Genomic DNA, 9,156 nt, shown 5'->3' with positions numbered 1-9,156 from the left:
CCCACGGCGCCCCATGTGCTCAACATAGGCACCCAGTTGCGCAGGAGCTGCCCGTAACGGGGACCCACGAACTTGCTCAGCATCTTTCCTCGCCCCCCGGCTCTGGCGCCTTTCCGCCTGGAAGGTCACCTCTCCCTCGCGCCTGCGCACTACCTCCTCTCCCCCCCCCCCACGTCTGTCCCTCTTTCTTAACAAAAGAGTTTAAGGCAAGTCTGCTAGATCAGACCAATGGCCCATTCTCACAGTGGCCAACCATGGGAATCCTGCAAGCGGGACATAACAGCACAATGCCTACCTGTGATTCCCATCAACTGGTATTCAGAGGCATAACACCTCTGACACTGGAGGTAGACTATAGCCACCATGTCTTGTAGCTGTGGATATAGTATGCCTTATTATGTGGAATAGTAGCCTTATTCTAGTTGATAGTCTTATTTTGAATTTGTCTAATTCTCTTCTAACATCATCCAAGTTGGTGGCCAAGACTGCCCTCTGTGGGAGAGAGTTCCATAGCTTAACTACGTACAGTGGTACCTCGGGTTAAGAACTTAATTCCTTCTGGAGGTCCGTTCTTAACCTGAAACTTTTTAACCTGAGGTACCACTTTAGCTAATGGGGCCTCCCACTGCCGCCGTGCCGCCGTGGTGCTATTTCTGTTCTCATCCTGAAGCAAAGTTCTTAACCTGAAGTACTATTTCTGGGTTAGCGGAGTCTGTAACCTGAAGCGTCTGTAACCCGAGGTACCACTGTACTTGAACTGGTTCTCTGAAAAAGGATCAGTGAGGATGGAGAACCCCAACAAGCAACTGGTGGACCAAGCATGGTTGCTAATCTCCAACACAGTGGCAGGGAACCTCAAAAAAGTTTAAGGAGCAGCGTTGGGCTGCTTGCAAAGGGTTTTCATTTTTTAAAATAATAATAATAGTATTTATTCGAATTTTAAAAATTACAAAGAGAAAAATTTGAAAAAACAACAAGAAAAAATAAAAATAAAAAAGATACAGAAAATACAATACAAAAATACAAACAGAAAAAAAAGAAAAAACAGCTCAAACCTTTACATAACTTTCTTTCCTTTGCTTATTTCCTTGACCTTCTCACACCTCCCTTTTTTGTATTCTAGTTCAATTAGATATTTCAGCAAATCCTTTCCAGCTTTGTTTTTATCCTAATAATTTATCTTAATATACTGTAGTTTTACATTCTCGTCTTTCTCCAATTAAAGAAATCAATTTTTACCTAATCCTTTATATCATTTCTGCTAAAACCACATTACTTCATTCCAACATCCTTCTAACATTCCTTAATTTTGCAATGTTTCTGTAAATAAACTTTAAATTTTTTCCAGTCTTTTTCCACCAACTCTTCACCTTGGTCTCGGATTCTACCAGTCATTTCTGCCAGTTCCTCTTGCAAAGGATTTTCAAACAGTCCCATGCTGTGGTTTGAAGTCCTGATAATCGGGTACCCACCTCTCAAATTTTGTTTGCCAGGGTTGGGAAAATTAAGATTTTGCCCACTGGCCCAGGCCAGCAACTTAACAATAGTTTGTTTACTATGGTTAAAGGTAAGCTCATTGATCAAGGTTTTTAGCTGGTTTATACACCTTTGTTAACCTATTGTTATGTGCAAACTCAGACCACCTCCTTTAACTATGGCATGCATCAGTAAGGTTTATCTTGCCTAGGCCGGATTGGTCCGGTGGAGATCCCTCTGTGGGCTGGATCGCGTGTACACGTGAGCGCCCACACCTGCAATTTTCGGCATCTGTACAGGCGCGATTTCTGGCGCGGAAGCAAGTCCCCATGCTGTGCTGCACCGGTTTAGCGCAGCGTGTGAGCAGGCAGCTCAGTTTGGGGGCGGCTCACGGGCTGGTCAAACGACCCCCGGGGACTGCTTCCAGCCCATGGGCCTCAGGTTGCTGACCCCTAAACTATGGTTAAGGAGCTGTCACTGGCCAAAAGCTACAGAGCCACAAACAAATAGTGGCAAAAGATTTAAACTGCTGGCTTCGTTGCACTCACTTGTATTCTGTTATGCAATTAAATAAGGTTTATGTAATCATTTGCCGGACACCTCAGCCATAATCGTGGTTTATTAACAATGGTTCACAACCATGGTTTAACGTTATGGGCAAACCAAGCTAATGTGTCTTTTTCAGATTGCAGCCTTCATCTTGTTTCACTGACATTTGGATATGGCTAGATAGCTGGCCATTCTAAATCCCAGAGATGTTGTCTATGGTGAGTGGTGAACACCCATTCTAACTGGATCTTTTCAGCCCATCTAAACAACAAAGAAGTCTGTTGGCTTCAGGGTGTGGCTCACATACTGCAGAAATAAATTGCTCCTCTTTAGGTCACTGCTATTCAAGTTGCTTTGCAAATTCATTCCCATTTGGGAGAAGGGGACCACACCCACTTTGGTAGGATCTTATGCTCTTTAGAGTGGATCTTTTTCATCCTGCTCTGCATGGGAACTTGACACGCCTCTCTGTTGCATGATTGTCTTGCGGAACAATCAAGATGATTGCTGATTTGAACACCCAAGAGGGTCTGTAAAGAAGAAGTCTTTCAGGTAATTGGGCCCAGAAACAAACTGACAACCAGTGCAGCTGTTTTAACGTAGGTTATATGAGATCTAAACAGAACCCCAACCAGTAATCTGGCTGCTGCATTTTGGACCAAATGATTTTCTGAAGTTTTTTCAAGCCTCAGGAATCTACCTACAGCATCCCTGACACCTCACCACCCAGCTTTTGCTTAAATAAATCCAGCAAAGGAGATATTTGCTAGGATTTTTATTATCATTTTTAAAAATTGCATCTTGCCAGGGGCTCCTGGAATAAGACTGGAGTAAACCCACATCATTAAACACAAACAGCAGGGAGGAGCTGCAACTAACTCCAGATCGCTGGAACGTTTTGCTGTTTAACATGCATGCTTGCGCATGTGCATTTGCCTGCATGCTTTACTGACATTCAATTTTTGCATGTATGTGTATAAACAAAACCTGAAAAACAAAGCACCCTGGAGCAGCCCACAAACTTATCCCACTCTGGTTGCAGCCAATGGTTAACAGGGAGGACCTATTGCTTCACCACTTTATCTCTTGCCTAAAGCCATTAGCTCAGGGTGTGCTCATACAGCTTCAGATTCTTGCATGCAGTTAAGCGGTAAAGTTTCTGTAGTTTAAAGCAGATGATTTGTGACTCCGCCTTGGAGTATTGAGAGATGCTCTGGCCTATGTGGTAAGTAAGGAGGGCCCATTTACTCTTTGTTGCCTGGAGGACACAGGGTGGGTGAAGGTAGATTTCATAATGCGAAGATAAGGAAGTGATAATACACAGAGGTCTTTCCTGCTTTCTCTGACCAACATCTTTTGGGGTAGAAAGGAAACTAAAGCCCAGCTGTTTTCAGTGTTTGCAGCTTTAACTACTTACAAAAGCTTTGCTACGCTTGAGAGGGAGTAAGAGCTTGAAGCAATACAATATTTCATTTTCCTGGTTTTGCACTATTGCGTGCAGATCAGTATTTGCAGTATTCCTAACCGGCTGATGACTGGTGTGTAAAGAGCACACCAGGAAACTAAGGTATGTCCAGATTAGCACTTATTGTCTGGTCTCATTTTGCTTTTTTTGTTCCTTGCTGTCCTGCTGTTAAATACTCCTGTGTTTACTATTTGTGCATGTATCCTCCCTTGTGGAATTGCTTGCTTTGATTTTGCGAAACAGCTGTTGCTAAAACAATTTGATGGAAGAAATCAGTGAGGTTTGAGGTGAGTGAGTCCCAGGCACAAATTCATTGTATGATGAAGGGAGAATGGTTGATGGACAAACTAGATTGAGCAACAGCTAGAGGTGGTGATGGTGAATCTGATACAGTTTGAATTCAAAGGCAAATTTACCAAATGTGCACTTTCTGAAACAGGGTAGCATCCCAGGGACTGACCATAGATAGTGGAGTTTTGTTTTGTGGCTGTAGTTTGATGCTCTGCATGCAGGATGTCCCACGGTCAGTTCCTGACATCTCCAGGTAGAGCTGGGAATGCCCCCTGCCTGGAGAGCTGCTGCCAGTCAGTGTAAACAGTACTGGGCTAGATAGGCCAGTAGTCTGACTCAGTGTAAGGCAGCTCCCTATGTGTCCCCATGAAGCTAGAAGCATTTAGATGGATGGGTGGAAGCATGCAGTAGGCAGAAGCATGCCAGTCTCTTTAGACAAAATCAGTGGTCTGATTTGACTGGGGTAGATCAGTTGGTAGAGCATGAGACTTTTAATCTCAGGGTTGTGGGTTTGAGGCCAACATTGGGCAAAAGACCCTTGCATTGCAGGGGGTTGGACTAGATGACCCTTGGGGTCCCTTCCAACTCTACCACTCTATGATTCAGCATAAGGTGGCTTACTGTTGTTTACTACCCTCACTTCCATCTTCCATGCACATTACTGACACTGTAAATTATTGGTTCCAGGAAAAGTGTTAAAAGCTTTCATGTGGGAATAAAAAATAAAAAATGCAATAATGGGGTGCTAGGCAGGTAACATGAGGAAACCTGTGTCTTTCCAGATATCGTTAAAGTACAGTTCCCTTCTTCCCTGGCCATTGGCCATGCTTGCTGAAGCTGATGACAGTTGGGGTCCAGCAGCAGCTGAAAGTTCACAGATTCCCCATCCATTATTTATGCAGCCCTCCCTATGTCCTTGCATGATTAGCAACAGAAAACTAAACAAAAGAGTTGAACCCAGAACCCAGGCCTGTCACTCCACGGGGCAACATCCCTTAACTTTGCAGCCAGTGCAACAGGCAGCATCCCATACCTACGCGATAGGTCACAGCCTGAGCAAGGCTGAACGGCTTCTACTTCAGATGCTGATAATTGTGTCTGTGTCCTTTTTGCACGCACCTATAAAGGGAGAAGCTGTAATTTGGGGGGGATTCGTGAAGAGCAGGGGTCGGCAACCTGCGGCCCATGGGAGTCGTTTAACCGGCCCACAAGCTGCCCCCGAACTGAGCCACCCGCTCCGCGAGTCCCCACGAACTGCGCTAAACCAGCGCAGCGCAGTTTACCATATTACCATAGCTCTTAAAACACCTTTTGGCCAGGATATGGGGCAGGGCCGGTGAGAGGTGTCATATGGGGAGGAAGATAGTGAAGACCTGTAGGGCAACATCCAGACCTTAGTTCCTCATTGTTGTTCTAAAATATCTCATTATTTTTTAAATTGTTCCGTGTGTGTGTGCGCGCGCCTGTCTGCACGTGCTGAGCTGTTATCTGGCTGTCATCTCTGTCAGCATTGTGCACCTGGAGTTTTTCCAGAGGCAACCTGGTCACAGAGCATTTGGGTGGTGGGTGGTGAAACTTCTGTTTTGCACAGCATATGGTCCTGCCACCTCATTGGAAAAAGCTTTGCAGAAGGTTACAGACCGCAGCAAAGAAACTGCAAGTCCTGAGACCATCCTTTGCGGAAAGATTTTTTAAAAGAGAGGTGAGTACTGGAGGAACTGATATGTGTGTCCCTGGGGTATGCACTGCTTGTGAGCTTTCCATAGGCAACTGGTTAGCCACTGTGGGAACAGAATGCCAGGCCAAACAGGCTTTTGGTCTGCTCCTGCAAAGCTAGTATTGGCTTCTTGCGATCTCTTGAGATCCAAAGATCCCAACTGAAGGTATTTCCACAAGCTAACAAAAGGCAGGGGTGTGCCACTTAACAGAGGAGAGGCAAATCGGACTTCTGATTTTTAATCGGTTTTATTGTGTACATCATGCAGAGAACTACTATTATTGGGTGAGTGATAAATCAAATGAATAAATAATACCTGGGTTTTGATTTGTTTGCAGGAGGTTAGCTGTGCCCCAGTTACACTCTTCTCATAATAAAATACTTAAATCCGCTTTTCAGACTTAACAGTATGGTAATATGGAGTTTCGTTATGTTTTTAGTATGTGTTTGGGAATATGATCTGATTGTTAACACGTCTGACTTCATCTTATTGATGCGGTATGCAGAAGTCAGGCCATGGAGCCTGGAACTTGCAATCTGTGCAGAGAAGTCTGATTGCAAGAAGAGTCCAGCTGGATCCAACTTGCCCAAAAACCTATGCCTGTGGGGAACCCTCAAGCGGAGCATGAAGGCAATAGCTCTCTCTTTCCATTGCCCCCCTTCCAGCCACTGATATACTGTGATGTTTCTGGGGTTCCTGCCAGGTGTGTCCCTGGGTGGCCATGCAGTCAGTCTCTCAGTTCCTTCACTGAGTCCAGACTTCCCTTAAAATACCTATTGCCACCTACTGACGGTAGCTCCTTCTCAAATAAACTTTGAGTCTACCCTGAACAAAATACAGACATGTTAAAACAACCTTTGCCAATCGGGGGCTGATGGGATTTGTAGTTTTAGATCCTACTTTAAAATGACTGACTCTTGTATGTATTTGCATTTTCCCTCTCATCTCATCTTCTCTTTCTCTCTTCCTGCTCCAGTCCTCGTTTTTCCAACCAGCACTCTTTACCTGTCACTCTGACTCCACCCAATGGTCCATTCCACTTCCTTGTTTGTCCATCATTATTCTATTCATTCTTCTTTCAAGCCTGTTACTGGCATCATCTGTTTCAAGAGACAATGGAGGGTGCTGGGTGGGGTGGGGGTGGAGGGTAGTGAAGACAAAGTGACCTCCCTGGGGTGCAAGGCTGGGCAGTGTGCAAAGAGGTCCTGGACTGTCCAGATGATAAGACCCCTCCCTCCTCCGCCTTGCTGATGTGGTCCAAAGGAAAGCAGAGTTATCCATTTGGCACCAGCTTGGCTTCAGGAGTTGCGTACAAGGTGCCATCCCACCGTTTTTTAGCAATTCCACTACACTCAGGTTCTGCAAATTCAGGATGCAGCTACAGCAGCATTCCTGACATCCCATCTGGTCTCTATTGAAATATCTGCAGGGAATAATAATAATAATAATAATAATAATAATAATAATAATAATTTATTATTTGTACCCCGCCCATATGGCTGGGTTCCCCCAGCCACTCTGGGCGGCTTCCAACAAAGTATTAAAATACAATGGTCTGTTAAACACTAAAAGCTTCCCTAAAGAGGGCTGCCTTCAGATGCCTTCTAAAAGTCTGGTAGTTTTTCTTCTCTTTGACATCTGGTGGGAGGGCGTTCCACAGGGCGGGCGCCACTACCGAGAAGGCCCTCTGCCTGGTTCCCTGTAACTTGGCTTCTCGCAGTGAGGGAACAGCCAGAAGGCCCTCGGAGCTGGACCTCAGTGTCCTGGCAGAACGATGGGGGTGGAGTTACAGATAGGTAGCCGTGTTGGTCTGCCATAGTCAAAAAAAAAAAAAAAAAAAATTCCTTCCAGTAGCACCTTAAAGACCAACTAAGTTAGTTCTTGGTATGAGCTTTCGTGTGCATGCACACTTCTTCAGATACACAGAGGATGGGGGTGGAGACGCTCCTTCAGGTACACTGGAAGAGCCCATCACATCATATTTGTTGCTTTCATTTTTGGGCGTTCCTTGACTGCCCTGCCCTTCATTATTGGCCATGCACATGGGTGAACCAGCCCCATGAACCAGAGCTTCATGCCAGAACTCAACAGATAAAACATGCTTGCCCGGATTGGAACCTTTTTACAACAATACATGATACTTCCACATGTCAATTTACTGTGGACTTTGTGCTACCAATGCACACAAGATTGGTGGGTTGTTGTTTTATCAAATTACAGTACCACCACATATTTTGTGTGCGCATGCACATGTGCGTACACACACACACACACACACACACACACACACACACACAATCTAAGCCGCTTTGAGTCCCATCAAGGAAAAAGGCGAGGTATAAATAAATAAATAAATAATTTAGATTTTGCACTTCTTTGGGGTTTTTTTCCCCTACTACCCCTCCTATGGAAGCAGTGAATTGGAATTAAATAAGAAAATGACATTTAAACTTCAAAGAAATAATAAAACACCTGCTAATAAATCTCGAAATAAAATAAAATGGCATATGTATGCTATGGGCAAAATATGTGTGAATGGGGTACCGAGTCCACAAAAACCTGCCTGGAAGTTACCATGTTGCCCTTGAAAGGTTGAACAGCCTTGGGGAAAGCACTATTGAGAATGTGCAGAGTGCTCCCCTGCCCCCTGAACAACAACCAAACTGCACAAATCTGGGATGTGAAGTTTGTAGGTTTGCAATGTTAGAGAGGCCTAATACCTGTCTTCTCTCACATTAGAAGTCTAATGTTGCCAACACCATCCCATAATCTTCCTGGCTCTGTGCTCAAGGAGATTAAATAAATAAAAGGAAATAAAATTTGTGCCTCCTCTTGGGTGCATAAAAGGATCCAAGGGTGTTTCTGTCTGCACTACTCATTCCCAATTGGCATTCCATGGCTGGGCAAATTACCAAGCAAATACCTCATCCTGTTTTATTAAAGGAGGGGAGGAGGAGAGCAGTCCCTCACTGGGGCTTCCTCCTCCTCTCTCTTCTAGCTCCTTTTAATGTCTGCCTGCCTGACTTTTGTAAATGCCTGGTCCCTGGGGTGGCATAGCCAATCTCCTTTATCTCCCTCTCCCTCAATGTTCTGTGGTTAAAGAAAGTCCGTGCCCCTTGAATCCACTCTACTGCCCTTGCTAACTCTTTTATTGTTTTTTTACAGACCTAGCCCCATGTTTTTCTGGCAGCATGACACGCAGAAATGTCCAATATGCCCTGCCCAGATTACTGGCTGGGGTTCCGTTTAGATCTTGCATATAGCCCGTTTCAGAATAGCTGTACTGGCTGCCAGTTTTTTTCTGGGCCCAATTCAGGGTGCTCATGTTGGCATTTAAAGCCCTAAAGGACTCTATCCCTAAATACCTGAAAGACTGCTTCCTTCCTCACAGACCCTCTCCAGTGCTAAGATAAGATAATCTGAATAATTCCTGAACCTTCAGAAGTTTTTTTGGTTTTTTTGTGGGGAGGGCAGTTGTTGGCCCAGGAGAGGGCCTTCTCTGTGGCAGCCCCTATGTTGTAGAATTCCCTCTCCACACAGATGTGTCCTTCATTGTACAGCTTCTGGCAAATGCTGAAGACACAGCACTTCACCCTGGCTTCTGACAATTTATTACTTACTTATTTTATTTGGTTAAATTTGTACTGTATTCATCTG

General features: G+C 44.7%; 1 protein-coding gene across 1 annotated transcript in view; it reads left to right on the top strand.

Annotated features, from left to right (window-relative positions):
- The window catches only part of NHSL2 (NHS like 2), a 105,441-nt gene that overhangs the window by 27,525 nt on the left and 68,760 nt on the right, over positions 1–9,156 (top strand). The gene's annotated exons all lie outside the window — the stretch shown is intronic.

Source organism: Podarcis cretensis (assembly GCF_951804945.1).
Source record: "Podarcis cretensis genome assembly, chromosome: Z".
In the NCBI taxonomy this organism is placed as follows: Eukaryota; Metazoa; Chordata; class Lepidosauria; order Squamata; family Lacertidae; genus Podarcis; species Podarcis cretensis.
Note: the sequence above shows the minus strand (reverse complement) of the source record. Positions and strands in the feature narration are given on the sequence as shown.